General features: G+C 36.6%; 1 protein-coding gene across 5 annotated transcripts in view; it reads left to right on the forward strand.

Moving 5' to 3' along the window:
- The window catches only part of TRPS1 (transcriptional repressor GATA binding 1), a 258,348-nt gene that overhangs the window by 173,545 nt on the left and 65,732 nt on the right, over nt 1-19,071 (forward strand). The window lies entirely within an intron of this gene.

Here is a 19,071-nt window from a genome sequence, read left to right on the forward strand (position 1 = left end):
GGGAAGGTAAACCCAACCCTATTTTGCGTGAACGGTCACCCTCTTGTGTGAAGAAGCCCTTTCCGTTTTCAAATGAAGAACATTCCAATTTCACATTCTTTAATAGGAAAAAGGGTCCCATTTAATCAGTGGTTAACTGAGATCTATATTGTTTCTCTTCCATTGTCTGCCATATTTTGGCTTTTCTTCTTCTGACATAAGATCTATACAACTATAGTACAAGTTTTATCACAGAAGTAAATAACAGCATGTTTCCTTGGGAGCAATTGAACAACAGAATAAAACAGTGCTTACTGTTTTTTGAAAGTTGTGTCAGATTGTCATGGTAATATAGAGTTGCATCATGTTGTCATAGCAACCAGAATTATAAAACGGATTTAAAGAGGATGAAGGAGATACCCTTTGGTGTTGTGATTCCTTTCACTTTAGAGATTTCGTTCCTCCTCTACTTGTGTTTATTTCATTTTGCTTCCTTTTTATAAAATGTAGAAGGGGAAATAATGGGAGTCTTCTTCCCAAATGAAGAGTTGCAGCATAAAGGCAGAAGTCATCACGTTCTCTTTGAGCCAGGTAGAATTCAGGGTCTGGAACACGGACGCAGGTACACTGCTGTATCAGGCCATCCCAACCCTGAGCAGGAGGAAGTTCCATTCCGAGTGGGTTGAAAAGGTATTTCATCTTTCTTTATGATTATTCATGGCTTTTCTTTCAAGCAAAAACATCCCAATCTTCCTCTGAACAAAAGGCAATACTGAGTTTTAGAAGCTGATTCATCAATTTTAGCAGGGTTTGGGGAAGACTGTTTCTTCTCTGTAATTAGAATGATTTTAGGTCATTATAGTTGCTTGAGATGTTAAACTTTGACCCTTGAGGTGAAAAACTAATTTCAATGCTAAACCATTTCCATTATTCCACAGTGAGGACCAAAAAAAAAAAAAAAGAGGCTTTACAAGGCAGTTGAGATATTTGTTGCTGGAGTGCATCCAATGACAGATTCTACAAATAGTGGCAAGTAGAGATTGAAAAAAAAATAATTTGTTCACTGTAAATGTTTGCTAAAAATCAATTGTTTTAAATATGCCTTCTCTTAACTCCGCTCTTACCCTCTTGGCATAAACAATTTGCTTTCATTCTCTTTGTTGCTACATTGCCTCCTCTCGACTTGCTATTTAACAAACTCTTGCAATGCAAGTTGCAGCAAGTTTTAGGCATTAATAGTGGCCAGGTAGTATAATACTATTTTTAATGAATGTCTGTTTTTTTTATTCTTTACTGTGCTTTCTTTGGAAAGAGGCCCACGAAACAAAGTATTAAGAAAACACACTGCCGCCCTGGAATGTGTGTATTAGCTGCAGATTATTTCCTATTAGCAGATTAGCTGCAAGGCTATTGGCTCAGAAAGGTCTTTGAGAGTATTTTGTTTTGTAACTGATTCAAGCCATGGGAGAGAATTGCCACCATGATTGGAAAGAAGAATTAGCTACTGTTGCCATGGACACTAGAGTTCACAGTCCCATTGTTAAATCTAGTGCTTGAGAATGAGATGCCCCAGCATGAGTTCAAGCTTTGTTAATGAAATGATGGAATATATTTTTTCAAAGCTGTGACAGAATCTTGTGAAAGATATGTGAAATATATTTTGGCTACAGAAATATTTAGCGTTTCCTTTATAAATCAGTATTTTCCACTAAAATAAAATAATCCTATGCTATGTAGCACTGTATGAAGCTAATGCATACATCTATTTAAATCTTTAATTACCCTTGTAATACGTACCCATTTACAGCATGTCTTTGAAAATTATATTCTTTAAATATAGAAAAATGAAATTGCAGATGTTCAAATTGTTAGAAGATCTGTACCAGTATGTTTTCTGACAGTATAAATTGATGATAATATTATATAATAGGTGAATCTCTTAAAAAGATTTCTTGATAGAAATCAAAGCTTTATACCATGATGTGACTTATAGTAGATTTTAATATTTGAGACTAGAAAAGAATGAACTGGAAAAGAATCTTAACTGTGAAAGTTAAAGATTGGTGGTTTATTATGGTGATGTGGGTAAAAACCCGTGAAGTTCAAAGGGAAAGTGACAAAATGTTATCAGTCCTAGACTTCTAATATTCCGGTCAGCAGATATTTGAGTGCAGGCTAGAAGTCAAGCATAATGTTTTGCACTTCAAAGAGAGCTCGTAGTCTTAACTAGCCTCTTTTTTAAAAAATATCTCACCCCTCCAATCTATCAAAAACACTTTGGGCCCATCCCTCCCCCCCCCCCCCCCCCCGTTTTACAATACTGTTTTGCTCATTTACTTTTCATTGAGACGTAGATTCAAATCATGTTTCTGCCATTTACTCATCATGTGGCCTAGCACCAATTAATTATCTTGTCTGGTAAGTCTCAGTTTCCTCATCTGTGACATGGAATGATAATAGCACCCAATCCATAGAGTATTATTGATGGAATTAAGTAAAAATGATGGACGTTATGATGCATGGTGCTTGGTGTTCAACAAATACAGTTGTTATATTCGAAAAACTTCAGTGGCTCCTGTTTCTTACCAAATGTTTAGGTATTCTAGCCGTGAAAGTCATGTTCTTACTGCAGATTTATCTGCCTTTCCAACTAATGCATGAAAAATGTATCCACTTATTGTCCTGGACACCCTCCAAACACATTTCATGAACATTCTTACCTCTGAGACTTTGCTTAGCAAGGTCTCTGACTGAGACCACCCTTGCCCCTCCTTTTCTACCTAAGGTCAATATTTTCTTTAAGATCCATAATCCCTAAAGTATTTCCTGACTAATCTAACCTTCCTCCCACAAATTTTTGTTTCTCTTCTCAATAGTTTTTTTTTTTTTTCAGAACTTTAAATATATATATTAGAAGCCAAGTGAGAACTGGTTTGAAATTAAAAGACCCTGGGGTGCCTGGGTGGCTCAGTCTGTTGAGCATCTGTCTGACTCTTGATTTCGGCTCAGGTCATGATCCCAGGTTCATGGGATTGAACCCCACGGGATTCTCTCTCTCTCCCTCTGCCCCTCTTTGCTTGTGTTCATTCTGTCTCTCTCTCTCTCTCTCTCTCTCTCTCTCTCTCCCTCTCTCTCCCTCCCTTCCTCCTTCCCTTCCTCCCTCCCTCCCTCCCTCTAAAATAAAAGAAAATAGTAATTAAAAGACCCTTAATGCCTAATAATCCTTACACCCTCTTGGGTATATTTTATTTATGAAAGAAACATCACAAAAAATATATCCCAAGGGTATCTACTTTCCGCATATTTTGTTTATCCTAAAAATTTGAAGTAACTAGTTTGTGTTTGGCTTTATTTTTACTTGCCAGATCTGCAGTGGTGGTTAACTTGTCTTCTCCATATTTATCATTATATGATGCTTCTAATGACCTCAGTGCCACTGAGTTCTCATCAATTGGGGAGGGTGACATCATCAGGCCTTCCATGACTCCTTTCCATTTGTGACTGTCTTATTCAGGCTAAGTTAAAGCACAAAAGCTAGCCAATAGTACTTCAAAATGAAATTAATAGTGTAATGTGGCTCTAGGCTGTACATACTCTCTTTCCAATGGAAAATCTTAGAATCTGAATCACACGTAAATAAATGCAAATAACTCACTTATTTGGAGGTAAAATTTGGCAATTCAGCTTTCTGTGGCTTTCTAAAAAAAGAAAGACAAAAGGCTCCATACAAGAGGTAAGTGAGGAATAGTTGCACACGAAGGGAATCGGAGCCATCTCGGGCGAAGTCTAATTCTGACACAGAACACACTGAGGTGTCTGGTTCGCTTACCTCCCAGGTAGTGTTATCTGGAGGGGAGAAGAGAATTGCGACCATAAACTGACATCCTGAATAAAATATTGAATTTTTTCTCTGAAAAGCCAGAATTCAGAATATCTGTTCCAGTATATTATTGTTGCTTTTTATACTTACGCTTCGAGAATGGTAGAATTTAATTATTGTAAGTACAAAAGATGTCATCAATTTTATATCCAAAGAGTTGTAGTCCATCCTGGATTTAATCTGAATAGAAGACCCATTGCTTTCCAGTCTACAAAATAATAAACCAAACCCCTAAATTCTGGAAAAACATGTTGATGGTCCTTGATACTAAATTAAAGGACAGATTCTTAAGAAGATAACCACAGTTTCTGGGGCACCTGGGTGGCTCAGTCAGTTGAGCATCCAACTCTTGTTTTGGGCTTGCATCATAATCCCGGGGTCGTGGGATCGAGTCCCATGCTGGGCTGCATCCTGGGCGTAGAGCCTGCTTAAGATTCTCTCTCCCTCTGCTGGTTCCCTGCTTTTGCATGCGTTCTCTCTCTTTCTCTCTCTCTCTCTCTCTCTCTCTCTCTCAAATAATAACAATAATAACAATAATAATGATAATATAACCACAGTTTCAATTTCAAGCTATTAATTCCGTGGTCTGGGACAATGGAATTACTTGGGCAAATCAACCTGTGACTGTTGGCAACAGTAATAAGAGACAAATACCAGAACTAACAGCACAAAGATAGTCATTTGACTCCAAAAGGACATAAGATAAAAGGCTAAAATAAACTGATTATTATACTAAATTTACAGCTTCTAGTGGAAATATGTATTTATACCCTAAAATTCCACATTGCCAGATGTTCCTCATTAGCTCTGTTAGGAAAAAGAATTATTTTTGCATGCATAAACTTGTCCATTAGATGCATGTCCAGGTATATAGCTGGGTTTTTTTTATGGATTTTAATGTGCAGATTGTAATTGAAAATATTTTGAATAAATATAATGGCATAATGAGCTATACTCTGTCCTCTTAAAATAAAAATATTTTAAATTATCCTCACCTTAAGGAAAAACGGATGCAAAAAGTTATTTTGCAGATTTACTACTTATTATAATATCTGGATTTTATGAGGATTGAGACATTTAAGAATTCCCTGCAAACTCGGTCTTGCCTCAGTAAAATCTCCTTATCTGGGTAAGATAAAAAGGTTGTTTGACAGAACCTCTGTGGGTACCTTGCCCTGATACCTATATAAAAATAAAAAGATAAAACAAAATGGAATGAAATATAGAGATAGCCATCAGCCAAATTCCCCAGATGTTATTTCATTCTTGTTTTCATCTACACTTATATTTAGGTAAAAAGAGGAAATTGGAAGACCAGTAACTTTTCTTCTGTAGCAAAGGATGGAAGGACATAAAATAGCACAGTTTATTTGGATGTATGGTATAGGAAATGGTTTATTTAAAAAAATAAGTTTAAGATGCATCAAGAAACATATTTGAATATTGCTAGAGATACAAAAGAATGGTAAAATGTTATGCACCTGTTGTTTGAAAATGTTTTTAAAATACAAGTTGAGTATGTTTCACAAAGTTGTAACTTTAAATTGTTTTTTATTTATTTATTTATTTAGAGATAGTACAAGCGGAGGAGGGGCAGAGAGAGAATGAATCCCAAGCAGGCTCCATACTGCCAGCACAGAGCCCCATTGAGGAGCCTGACACAGGGCTTGAACTCATAAACCGTGAGATCATGACCTGAGCTGAAACCAAGAGTCAGATGCTTAACCGACTAAGTCACCCAGGTGCCCCAGAAAGTTGTAACTTTAAAGGAGCTCTTTTGAAAAGGAGCAGAATTCATACTAATAGGGATTCTAATAAAGTATATTTCTGGTAACATTTTCTGTCCTCTTCAAAATGTCAGAGGCACATTTTTTCTTCCTGCCTAAAGCCATGCTTTGCTCTTAAATCAGAATATAATGTGTCCTTTGAGCATCATAATTCACGATCTTTTGATACAAATAAATGAAAACAAAATGTATGCCTTTTAATTAATGTTTAAAAACCCAAACCTTTATTAGTAAACCAAGAAATACGTGATTGTTGAACCAAATTCTGTCAGACAATGGTATGCTATAAAACTTTTTAATGAGAAAAGATTAAATGCTGTGGGAAGAATTCTGGATCTTTTCTAAAAAGCAGAGGGGAGGAAAGCTTTAATTTGTTTTCCCTTAAAAGATTGTTGCTCCTTGAGATAGGATTCAACGGAGCATTTTAGGTTTGGTTTTGTACGATGGGAATAACTGGGCAATGCAACCATACAAAAATGAAATAGGAAAATATGTTCCCATATGCTGTGATGAAAAATGCTAACATTTTGTTAGTACCCCATATATCTCATCTATTTCTAAATGAAGATGTGTGAACCATGTAATTCTCTTGAGACTAGGTATGTATCTGAGTTTAGAGAAGAATGAGGGCAGGATATGGATGATCAGAAGGCCAAACCAAATCATATATTTTTTCAGTAGATAATGGTGTCATTATGATAGGGTGAGAGTGTAAAATCATCAGAGTTACACTTTTAGAGGACAGGACATTGTCACTATAAAAAAGGTTGAAGTCCTTGTGACCTACCAAAAAGTGTATGTAGTATTTTTAATGAGAACATTTGTAAGTATTGAAACATACATACCCTAATCTTTAATAAGCCTCAACGATTTATGAGCTGAGATTATTTTAATTTTGAATTATCCAGTGTCTAATTTGTCATTACATATCTTGTTTTCTGCCTTTGGGTATGAGTTCTCCAAAGTCATCTCAGATGAGAAGGAAAAATTTAGTTTCTGAAAGATTCAAGGGGAACTCTGTAAAAAGGGCCAGTTTACTGGTTTGTTGTCTTACTTCTACTAAAACTGGGCATAACTGATTGATCACCACAACCCTCCTGCACGCATCCATAAAGACAATAAAATGTATATTTTTTTAAGTTGAGAAAATCATGCTCTGTAATCTTCTGTAAGAATGGCCGTCAGTAAATTTCTTTAGCTCCGTGTTTTGTCCCTAGTCCTGCAAGTAGGAAAGAGACTAGCTATTGGCCATAGTTTTGAGTTTTAGACAGGGCTTCTGGTTCTCTGTTCACACTTCCCTTTGCTCACACTTCCCTTCTGTGTTTCTATTCAGATGCAGTTCTTTCATTTGTTTCCATTTAAATGTTGAATCATGGCAGCTATTACAACTTTTATTATTTTTATGAGAAAAAAAAAAAATGGTGACGATTGATAATCACTTAGCCAGTCGCAGCCAACCTTAGGGAATCCTATCCTATCCTATCCAATCCAATCCCTATTCCTTAGGGAATCCTATCATAGACTATGATCTGATTATGTCAGATTGTAGTGAGCCACTGCTTAGTGTGTTCAAAGTGCTAAACAGTGTCCTTTGTTGCTGATATTACCAGGAACTGAAAATAGCCATTAGGAATAGTCTCCTTTACTGTGTATGTCATTTTCACCACTTATATTTTGAGCAAATTTATGATGGTGAACCAGATTTTCTCAGTGTATGAGTAATTAGGATGTTGTAGACACTGAGAACAGTAGTATAGGTTTTCATGAATACTGAAACTGAGACCTGCACTTGGAAATTTCAGTTTACATAAGCTGGTTTGTTCTTTATTAGATTTATCCTAAGAAATCTCCAGGCTCTTTTATAGCATCAGTCATTCATATCAAATCCATGGTGTGCTTGGGTTATAAAGATTTCTTTCTGTGGTAGGGCAATATTTCTCTGCCTTTTTAGTCCATCCTCTGTTTTGATAAATATGAACACTCTCACCTGCTCCATCCATGTTGACAACTGCTCTTCCTGATGTTTAATAACTATCAGAAAACACATGCAACTGAGTATAAATTTTGAAAAAGATCCATATTTCTTGACTTTGGATTTAACATTAACATCTCCCAATCTGCTACCTTTGTTTAATTATGAATGAGAGACATTCATCCATTCAGAAATATTTACTGGCACCCTGACTGCTGCCTGTGCCCCAAGTATTGCATCTGGCCCTGGGGATGCAGCAGTAAAAAGGGGTCTGAGCCTGTGGACCAGGTAATTTATGGTCTATTTTGGAAATTAAAAAAATTAGACACATAATTACAATAAAGTGCAGTAGGGGTTATGATAGGGAAAAGGCATGTTGCAGCCATTATGTTTCCCACATTGTTATTATATGTCTAATAGTTTCTTTAAAATATTTGTTGAGAGAATGATGAATGAAATCACTATTATCTCTGAGTTGTACAGAAGGTATATAAAAAACTAAAATGATTTGTGTAGTAATTTGTAATTTCCAAAGTATAATCTGGCTCATATTTTATATTTCTCTCATAGAAAACCTTCCCAGATGTGAATTAAGGATAATAAATAATGAGAACTAAAAAGTTAGTAAGTGTATCTTACTTATATATGCATATTTTCTTAAGCAGATATGCCTGAGTGAATCACTGAAATTAATTCCAATTTTATTTAGTGCGCTAATGACATAAGGTTGTTTCCTTTACAGTGTGTCCTTCCCAATGATTAAGAAAGTGGTAAGGATAGTAGTCAGTCATTAGTGAATTCTAAAAAAAGAGCAAATAATAAAACCAGTAGCTTGTGCTTGCATAGTGATTGGTATCTCCCTTCTAAGCGCCATGCATATATTATTAGCTCATTTATTCTACAGCCCTATGAGGCAGTTACTAATGTCATGCCCATTTTGCCAGTGAGGAAACAGGCACAGGGATGTTTGTATCTGGTTTATTTTAAGATTCCCTATTCTTTCATTGATACTACCTCTTCTCCAGTCTCTCTTGCAAAACATTCAGAATTGTACTGTTGTACTTGGCTCTTCTCTTTTTCCTTCTCAGACATCTCTCATCAGCTGTATCTGTCTTGCTTACTCAACAATGCTAGGCTTTGACGTAAGTAATACAAACTTTGTGCTTTCTGGAATTACATTATTTGTGAGCTTGTTCACTTTCTGCTTCCCCCCAAGGGGGAAGCTCCTTCAAGCATGGCGTTTGCCTCAGTCTCCGTCTCTGGCTCCTGCAGTTGGGCCCAGCCCATAGGCAGTACCCAGGGAACACGTGTCACATGAATGAATGGTGAGGATTTCATTACCCTCTAAGGTAGATGTAAACAAATAGCTGAGTGATGAGGAGGACAGTTTTATCCAGTGTTCTTTCAACTATCTCCTGGCTAATTCCTTCTTTTTCATCTCCACTGCTCATCTTGTGCATCTTTCCTTCTCTCTTGATTTATTGCCTGTAGTCTGCTGCGTGGTTTTCCAGTTCTCTGTTCGCTCTTCTTCATCCAGGTTTTGCATGATAATGTTTCCAAATCATTGTGTCCCGGCTCAAAAAGTCTGACTCCTGCTTTAACTTGGGTTGTCACTAAGCTAGTTCCTATGACTGTGCCTCCTACCCTCAACTCCATGGTAAATTCTGGCAGGGATTGTGGCAGAAGTTGCCATCATTCCCCCACAGAGTGGCTCTATAGAGATAGGTTGACAATATATAGTAAATACGTTTCTATATATAGTACGGTTAAGGAAGCATGAGGTACATTAAAAATAAAGGAACGTGTTAGTTTCCTACGGCTGTGTAACTAATTATAAATTTAGCAGCTTAAGATACCACAAGTTTAGTCCCTTAGATTTTCTGTAGTTCAGGAGACTGGGCACAGTATGGCTGGATACTCTGCTTAGGGCTTCACTGGGCTGAAATTGGGGTGTCAGCCAAGGCTGTGATTTTCACCTGGGCTCAGAGTCCTCTTCTGAGCTCCCTGGTCGTTGACAGAATTCATTTCCTTTCAGATGTAGGACTGAGGTCCCCATTGTCTAGCAGTTGGCCAGGGACCGCTCTCAGCTCCTATTGGGCAGTGTCTGGCCTTGTGGCCCCATGGATGTTTGCTCTTTCCAGGCCTGTCTTCCTCTTCTGAGACCAGCCAGAGGAAACTGTGTTGATAGGACTCATGTGATTAGGTCAGACCTCTGTAGATAATCTTCCTATCATGAGGTCAATTGATTTGGCATTTTGCTTACATCTGCAGAACCCTTGCACAGCCCCACAAAGATCAGTATACTGAATGACTGGAAAAATTACATGTACACCAAGGGCCAGGAATTTCAATGGGTCGTCTTAGGATCCTGCCTACTCCAAGAAGTTACAGATTCCATAGTCTCAAAAGGAAACGTGGTTCTAGAGGTGATGTCTCCGGACAACTTGTTTTTTATTGGTGATGTTTTTTATTCAGCTAACATTTCTGGAAGTGTTCCTGGAATGTATCATGCACGACTCTAGGTTTACATGCTCTATCAGTGAGATAAAATTGGGGAACTAATACAGTATTTTCCCTCAAATGCCACGGTTTGAAGAAGGCATTATAGAAGGTGTTAGTTTTAGGAGAAGCAATAAATTTTTAAAGCTATTTTAGTTGAAGCTGAGTAGTTGAAATAGTCTCAAGATGAGTACTTTTATGTTACACAGTAAGTAACAAACTCCAAACATGGAAGCCACACTTCCCTGAAGGGAAATGGGACAGGGATTTAGTAAAATTGGCTTCTAGTTCCTATTTGCTTCCTTCAGGGCAATATTTGACATGTCTTTAATGTCTCTGTGCTACAGATATATCTTATATTATGGGGACAGTGTATTTGACTGGCTTCTCTCAGGCTAGTGTCACAAGACTAAAATTTGTATGAAATGTGGGCCAATCTAGCTGTCATTGAATCTTTAAATATTCAATTTTAGATATTTCAAATGAATACGGGGTAGTCCTATTATGATTCTGTGTTCACATATATTTTCTCTACCTGAGCCTTACTTTAGGCCTAACCTAATGAAAATATATGGCATTATAAGTAGTGTTAAAGATGGGGAAATGCTTAGGTTTTCTAGTTGGGAGATAGCCTTGTTTTGAGATACACTGATGTTGGTTTATTTTCATGAAAAAAGATGCTTTCACTAATTCTAAAATACCCGATTTATGATGACCCCATCCCATTCTTTTTTTTTTTTTCCAGAGTTATAGTATTATAGTGATTAAAGGGAGGAAAGCATGTATTTTACAAAGCAACTATGACTCAAACACACTTTCCCATGAACGAGTGTTTGAAACCGGGAAAATTTTCAGTTGTTTCCTATTACGAGCAAATCCAGTTCATGTCTGTTAGATGGCTTTCAAACCTGTCTCTCATTTTAGAGACTGCTGTAAGCTGATTATAGTATAGTTTCTTTGCTGTGTTAAGTTATATGTATGAAATTTGCAACCTGTGCCTTTAGATGGCTTAAAATTTTAGAAAGAGGTTAAGGAGTGCCTTTTCACCAGTGCCTACAGTGTGTATCTGCAAAGGTTTGGGAATCAGACCTGAATTTAAATATTCAGTCTGCCACTTACTAACTGTGTGAGCTTATGCAAGTTACTTAACCTCTCTGAGCTTAAATGTTATCTGTAAAATACAGATTATTATTTCTTTATCGTGGACTGCACAGAATTAAATAAAAAGCATAAGGACCTCACATGATGTCTAGGACATTGTGCTAGTCTAACTGTGCCAATACTTACTGTTTCCTACTTCCTGCCTTTTATAGTCATGATCACATGTCTATTTTGATAGTGTTCTTCTCATTTACTAACAGAAAATCACTGTTTATTCTGTGGTAGGATCTGCGTCAGGTACATAAGGATGAGTAAGACATAGTCCCTGCCCACAAAGAGGGTGAGACCAGCTTACGTAAAAGAACAATGTATATGCATTCAAAATGCAAGGCAGTTAAATAATGTTCATATGAAAATGCCAAATGGCAACTGCATATTACAAAAGATAGGAAGTTATATAACAAATTATATTGATCTCATGGAAATAATTACATTAATCTTTCTGGATTTTCCCATGGCTTTCCACTCATTTTGGTTGCAGCTAAGGTGGCATTCTTTTATCTAAAATGCCTGCAGGATATGCATTCTGGCTATTGAAGTTATATTCTTATTTCCTTTGCTGCTGGAATCATGTTGATGGTCAACTGAAACTGTTTTCATACTCTTTCTAGATTTGATCTTTGATGAAAGGAGCCCAGATGAATTCAAAGGCGTTACCTTGCCTTAGGGACTTCCTTCTACTATTAAATTGATGTATCCCAACTTTGTTGGGGTTTAAGGAATACTAAAAGGCCCATGTTTATTCAGTTTTGACTTGAAAGTTGGGAGGGGGTGTGTTCTCCTAGTAATGTGAGTTTGCCAGAGAAGATGGAGCCCTTGCTCGTGATTGTAATGCATAGCTCTTGCTTGAAATGTTTTAAATATTCTTAGCAATTGAAGGTAAACTGCTTTGTAAAATGCAAAAATTAATTCATTATTTATTACTGGAAGATCTTGCAAAGTCCTAATTGACCTGTATGCATGTTCAATTATGATTCAGTAGAATCAGTTTTTATATGTAGGCTAGGCTGTATCTTCTACATAATCAAAATGTGGTGAGCTAGTACTATATATGTCTGAACATACATATATTTACCCTCAGTCGAAATCATTTGTTTTTTGTCTCAGTTGAGTGGTTAGTTTTGATGGAAAGCTGTTATTCAAACAGCAAAGCAAATGTCCTGATTTGGGAAATGGCCCAGTGAAATATATCAGTTTGGGATTCTGACTGACCCCTGATTTATACTCAGTCTTGACCTTAAGTATTCTTTTCTTCCTCTGTACTTCCTTAGTATTACATGAGACATATGAAAGAACTATTCTGTCCTGCCCTATATTCTCTTCATTTGTGTCATTATTCTTTCATCCTAATTGTACTGAGATTTCCCAGGGAGTGTCTTTCTCTCAAGAACCATCCCAGTGCCTCTTACAGCACCTTATCTGGAGTAGAATTTTCTTAATAAAGCTTAAGTCAAAAGTTTGATATTTGAGCTATCCTGAAACATTTCAGAAAAACTCAGAGTAGGGGAAATAAAGATCACTTTCTCAGGAGTTGTACTTATCCAGATCTCCAGCGTGTTCCTGAAAGTGGTTCTAAACATAGTCAGTCTCTGTTCTGCAAATAGTTACCCTCTGTATTTGTGACGAGCAGGCAGGAGCTTCCTTAAACAATAAACATAGTTGCTCAGATTTTGGAATGAATAGGGTTCTCATAATAGTTTGTATGCCCTAGTTTTTGGATGATCTGGTCCATTTAGATGAGGCTCTCTAGTGTTTGAATTATGAAACCGTATCACTTCACTTCCAGCATATTCTAAAACTATGTGATTTTTGAGGGACAAAAAAGTAATGTGATTACTCAGTATTGGAGCTGTGGTGGGCCCATGGTGAGGTTGGTTAAGATCAAAGGATTGTTTGGGGTAAAATGAGGGATTGGTAAAGTAGCGTTATGAGCTCCATTTGCTGGCATCACAAAGTTTTGAGACAAAATGAAATTTAAACTCCTTATGTTGGATGAATCGCCTTGGCTAGGTCATGCACTTTGCTTCTGAGTTTCATTAATTCTAAGTGGCAGCCAGCCTTCTAAAGAGCTATTTATAAACTTGAACTTTCTGACCTAAAAATGAGCAAACACGTCAAATATGTATACACCTTATTTACCAGTCACCTTTTTCTGAATCTGTTCCATCCCTTGGTACTCGGAAAAAGGGGATTGGTAATTGAAAAACTATCAACAGTGTATTTACAGGAAAGAAAAAGCAAATATCAACACTTTGCAGATGATAAATCTAACCTAATACTTTTCTTTGTAAAAGTGAAAAAGAGCATAGCATTTAATATTTAATTGTAATCTAAAATATTTTTAAATATTTGGTAGTAAGCCTTTTTCCTAACCAATGTTAATGATTTCAACAACTTATTTTAATGGCTGCCATGCACATAAATGTTTTGTTCATATTGAATCAAATCATTAGCATGGAAAAATAACACAAAGGCAGGTCCTGTTAACTAATTATGCTAGATTGGCACTTCAGAAGAGGTTCATCACATGCAAGTATAATCATTAATAGGAAGGAATCTTTTCAGGAGGCTTTCTATTTTAAAACTTGTTAACGAAAGGGATTTAATAAATGGATATGTGTGTAAAAATTGTTTCCCATAATATATTTGTCCTTTACATGCATTCAATTTACGGTGAAAAGTTACACATTAAGATAGATTGTTTCTCAATTTGTTGTAGTATTCCTACATCAGAGCATTAGGTAAAAGGGAAAAAAAATAAACTAAAGGAAGAAAATAAAATCAATCTCTCCCCAGATAAAAACTCCACACACCTAAAGAAGGCATCAGGGTTTCCCATTCCTTTAATATTCATCCTTCCTATTGATATAAGCCAGTATCAGAGCATAATCTACAAACTGACCTTTTCCCCTATAAATTCTATAAAAGATATAGATGCTCTGATAGCCATTTTAATGTTGAGCTCTTGTGTGTAAACTTCTTGATAATAATAGCAACTGCTTACTGAGTGCTTCCTTTATTCTAGGCACTCTGCTAAGCGTTTCGTATAGTATTTCATTTCATCTTTCTCTTAAAAGCTATAGATTAGCCAAAGCAGCTCAGAAAGGAAAAGTAGATTTCCTGAGATCACATGCTACTAAACGTAGAATTAGGATTTGTGCTCATGATGGTCTGTCTACTTCCAAGGTCATCTTTAGTCTGAATAAAAGAAAATTCCTGAACATCTTTAAACTGCATCATATACATAAAGCATATTGAAGCAAATGTTTTGTAATCCGAATTAGGGAAATATGAATAAAACTGTTCCCTTGTGAACCCTGCCTTCTTCCACCTCTCTTAGATGATTCTAAGAGCATTTGCTTCATTGGGGAGTGAAAAACCATCACTCTCTCTGGACTGTAAAGTTATCTAGTCTTTTCTGCACACAGCGCTACTCTAAAGGCTTTCTGATGCTGTGGTAAAATGTTTGGCGGCTGGGGGGGGGGGATTTTCTAAGAAATACATGTCATGCTTTCACTGCTTATTTTCTGGGTCCAGTTTATTAAAACCAAAATCTGTGACAAGTTCACTGAGTGTTAATATAGAAGCTTTTCTTTGGCACCCATTTATTCCACTGACATAAATGGGTGCCAAAGAAAATCTTATACATACATATATATATATATATATATATATATGTATGTATGTCATATTGTCAGTATTAGCTATCGTTGATTTGTGATGTCATTAAGTATAGATAAATGGGGATATAAAGGGGATATATTTAGGTAGAAGATTTTACAAAAGATCAAATTCTTTAAGGAAGTTGACAAAAGGTTTGGTGGGGTTCTTTTACATTACTTATCTCCGTATTTAGGATTCAATTATAAACATTTCCTAAGTCACCTCGGGCTGGATACCATCCCCTTTACAGAGCCTTTCCAATGCAAAGGAATCTTTAACTCAATATTTTCCCACCTTACAGGAGTGCTGATGCATAGGGGCACTTGCACCCCGGTTTATAACAGCACTTTCAACAATAGCCAAATTATGGAAAGAGCTTAAATGTCCATCAACTGACAGATGGATAAAGAGATGGTTTATATACACAATGGAATACTACTTGGCAATGAGAAGGAATGAAATCTGGCCATTTGTGGCAATGTGGATGGAATTGGAGGGTATTATGCTAAGTGAAATAAGTCATACAGAAAAAAACAGGTACCATATGTTTTCACTCTTATGTGGATCCTGAGAAACTTAACAGAAGACCATGGGAGAGGGGAAGGGGGAAAAAAAGTTACAGAGAGGGAGGGAGGCAAACCATAAGAGACTCTTAAATACTAAGAACAAACTGAGGGTTGAATGGGGGGTGGGGGAGAGGGGAAAGTGGGTGATGGGCATTGAGGAGGGCACCTGTTGGGATGAGCACTGGGTGTTGTATGGAAACCAATTTGATAACAAATTATATTTAATATAAAAAATATGTTCACACCTGAATTAGAGTTCTGTCTGTCCTGTTGAGCCCCCTGCACTAGACTGCAAGTTACACAAGGGCAAGATCAATGTTTAATTTTCCTGTTGTCTTGGGTAAGTGTTCAATTGGAAGTTGTTGAACTGATGAGGATTTATTATTTGAAATAATAAATCTATTAACTATATCAAGAGTCATACTTAAGTTTTTAGAATTGCCTTTCTAGGCAACTTGAGAAGATAAACCCAAATCAGGAAACTGTACCTTACTTATTTTATCCCCCTAAACACCAGTGCCTTGTAGTGCCTTATACACTATGTAGTACATGTTCAAAAATTGTTTCTTAGCAGTTAGCTGAATGACATTTTTTTAAGTTTATTTATTTTGAGAGAGAGAGAGAGAGAGAGAGAGAGAATGAGTGAGGGAGGGACAGAGAGAGAGAAAATCCCAACCAGGCTTCATGCTATCAACACAGAGCCTGATGCAGGGCTCAGGCTCATGGACTGTGAGCATCCCTGAATGACATTTTTAAAGTAGAATTTTGTAACACATCCACTGTGTTTATGTGGAATATCTAACTGTTCCACCTCCAAAGATATGTAAACAGTACAAAAGGGAATGTAATATTCCTAGTCTAATGTAATATCTTCAGTCTTTATGAATCAATTTACAATGTGTTTTAAACATTTTTCCTCAAAAATGGATACATGGCACTAAAACTGAGTCAAATTCAAGAAAGTCAGAAATACGGATGACCAATAAATAAGCGTAGAGTTTTAACCTTGTTATTAAAAAAAGGAATATATACTTGAATAAAAATGGAATTCTGTTTTTTCTACCACATTGCATGAGTATGGGCTAGAGAGCACTTTGATGATATAAATTGGTATATCTTCCTTGATGTCAATTGGATAATACATAGTAGAATTTTAAATCAGCATACATTGCTAGAAATATAGCAAGAATTCTAGTAATTAGTCAAAAGAGATAACGTGTGGATGCTCATCACATATTGTTCACCTTAGAGAAAGGAGACAAGAGGAAAGACAAAAAGGAGGGGTGGAGGAAGATTAGAAGCATTGGAAACATGGGATAGCATCAACTTGGCTAAATCCACTGTGGATAACTATGCAAATAACACATGAAGAGGACAATGTAGATTGCTTTATGTTTATTGACATGATACGACATTAAGTGAGTAAAAAAAAGTAGATTGAAGAAACAATCTCAGTAGTATGATTTTACTGCCTGCTGAGTATTTGCTCTATGACATAAAGACGAAGGATACAGAGATAGAAAACAGAGGCCATGTTCTAGTGGAACTTTACTACTATGGAACTCTGAGCCTTGGGAGTGGAGGGTGGTTATTTTAAACTCAAAAGATTTGACCTGGTTCTAAAACTTGGGGTCTAAGCTAGTGAAGCATCAGTGTGTCTGCAACACTGAACCTATTGGAGGTTAGAAATTCCCGTCTGTGGTGGAACTCAGTCTTCTGTTAGAGTTTCTAATCAACTGTGAAGAAGTAGTTGAGAGAAGCTTATGGGACACCTGGGTGGCTCAGTCAGTTGCACGTCCAATTATCAGCTTAGGTCATGATTTCGTGGTTCATGAATTTGAGCCTCTCATCTCTCTCTGTCCTGTCAGTGTGGAACATGCTTCAGATCCTCTGCCTCTCTCTCTCTCTCTCTCTCTCTCTCTCTCTTTCTCTCTTTCTCTCTCTCCGCACCTCTCCCGCTCACTTTCTCTCAAAAAAAAAAAAAAAACATTGGGGCATCTGGGTGGCTCAATCAGTTAGGCATCTGACTTCAGCTTAGGTCATGATCTCACAGTTTAGGAGTTCAAGCCCTGCATTGGGCTCTGTGCTGACAGCTCAGAGCCTGGAGCCTGCTTTGGATTCTGCATCTCTCTCTCTCTCTCTCTCTCTCTCTCTCTCTCTGCCTCTCCCCTGCTCACACTCTGTCTCTCTCTCTTTCTCTCAAAAATAAATATTTATACACACACACACACACACACACACACACACACACACACACTGGGGATTCTCTGCAAGATATAAAGGAACCCTACTCCCCCCAGAGCACTAATGATGCATGGTTATTTGAATATTACCATAGACTATTGGTCGCTGCTGGAACATCTCTAATTATTTTACGCACAGAGATTACATTCCTTAGTTCTTATTTTTTAATATCTTCTAACTGGATTAATCTTCCAAGTTTTATGTTTTCCCCCTAATTTTTGAAAATCTTTCCCCCAGTACCATTTCTGGAAATGGTAAGTAACATCTTGATATTTCTGTGTCATGACTCTCTCATAATCCACTCAAGTGTTTTTTTACCTTTTTAACCTATGATAGGCTATGGATATTGAGGAAACTGTACTCAGCACAACTTATTACTGCTTCTGTAACAGGGACTATGGAATTTAAAGTTACTTAATGATATGAGTTTTCTTTATATGGCTATAATTGTATTTTTGAAAAATGTGAGCATGTGAAAGAATTATTTTATTTACAGTATTAGCTACAGTCAAAAGTAAGCATGTAAGTTTGATAAATGGTTTTTGAACTTTATTTTGAGGATCTTTTCAGAAGCAGAGGATAATGTTCTTCATTCCTTGTTAAGACTTTGGATGGGAATCAGGGGCATCTTTGTTTTAGCTGCAGCTCCCAATATTTTTATGAATCTCTCTTTTGCTTGATCATGTTGGTCCTTTTGAAGCTCAAACATTTATGAAAATTCATAGTTTTGTGCAAATATTGAGGACCTAGAATTGCAAAGTATATATAAACCAAGAACTACTGTTTGCTGGTTAGGCAGAAACTAAATTTCTGCCTAGCTCTTCCTAGCATTTTTAATTAGAATTACTTGTTTGTTACAATATGATTCTCTTCAAAAATAGATGCTCTGAGGCAAAAGTGGAACCACAGGCTATGCATTGAATAGAAGGTTGATTAGTTGGACAAACTTCAGTGGTGGGAGCGGCCACGCTTCTGAGGGAAAGAATTCCTTCTCTGAAATTTCATTGTGGTAATTACTAGTGCCAATTTGAGTTCAATATTGTCAACATTTGTTTTGTAGTTGCTTATGAATCAGGTTCACAGTTTATGCATATTTCCTGTGCTTAAGCAAATAAAAATATTTTTCTGCATATTTTCTGAACATCCATCCCTTGTGGTAAAGCATATTTTATAATTAAAGATGTGCAAGTTCGTGTCATTTTCTTTTTTTTCTTTTTTTCAAACTATGTTTCAAGTTCATTATGCTATAAAATAGAGCATATCATTGATAGTAAATGTGGGGAAAGTGGGATATGTAGAATTCCTTCCAGATAGGAGATA

This window comes from Leopardus geoffroyi, chromosome C3 (genome assembly GCF_018350155.1).
Source record: "Leopardus geoffroyi isolate Oge1 chromosome C3, O.geoffroyi_Oge1_pat1.0, whole genome shotgun sequence".
Lineage (NCBI taxonomy): Eukaryota > Metazoa > Chordata > Mammalia > Carnivora > Felidae > Leopardus > Leopardus geoffroyi.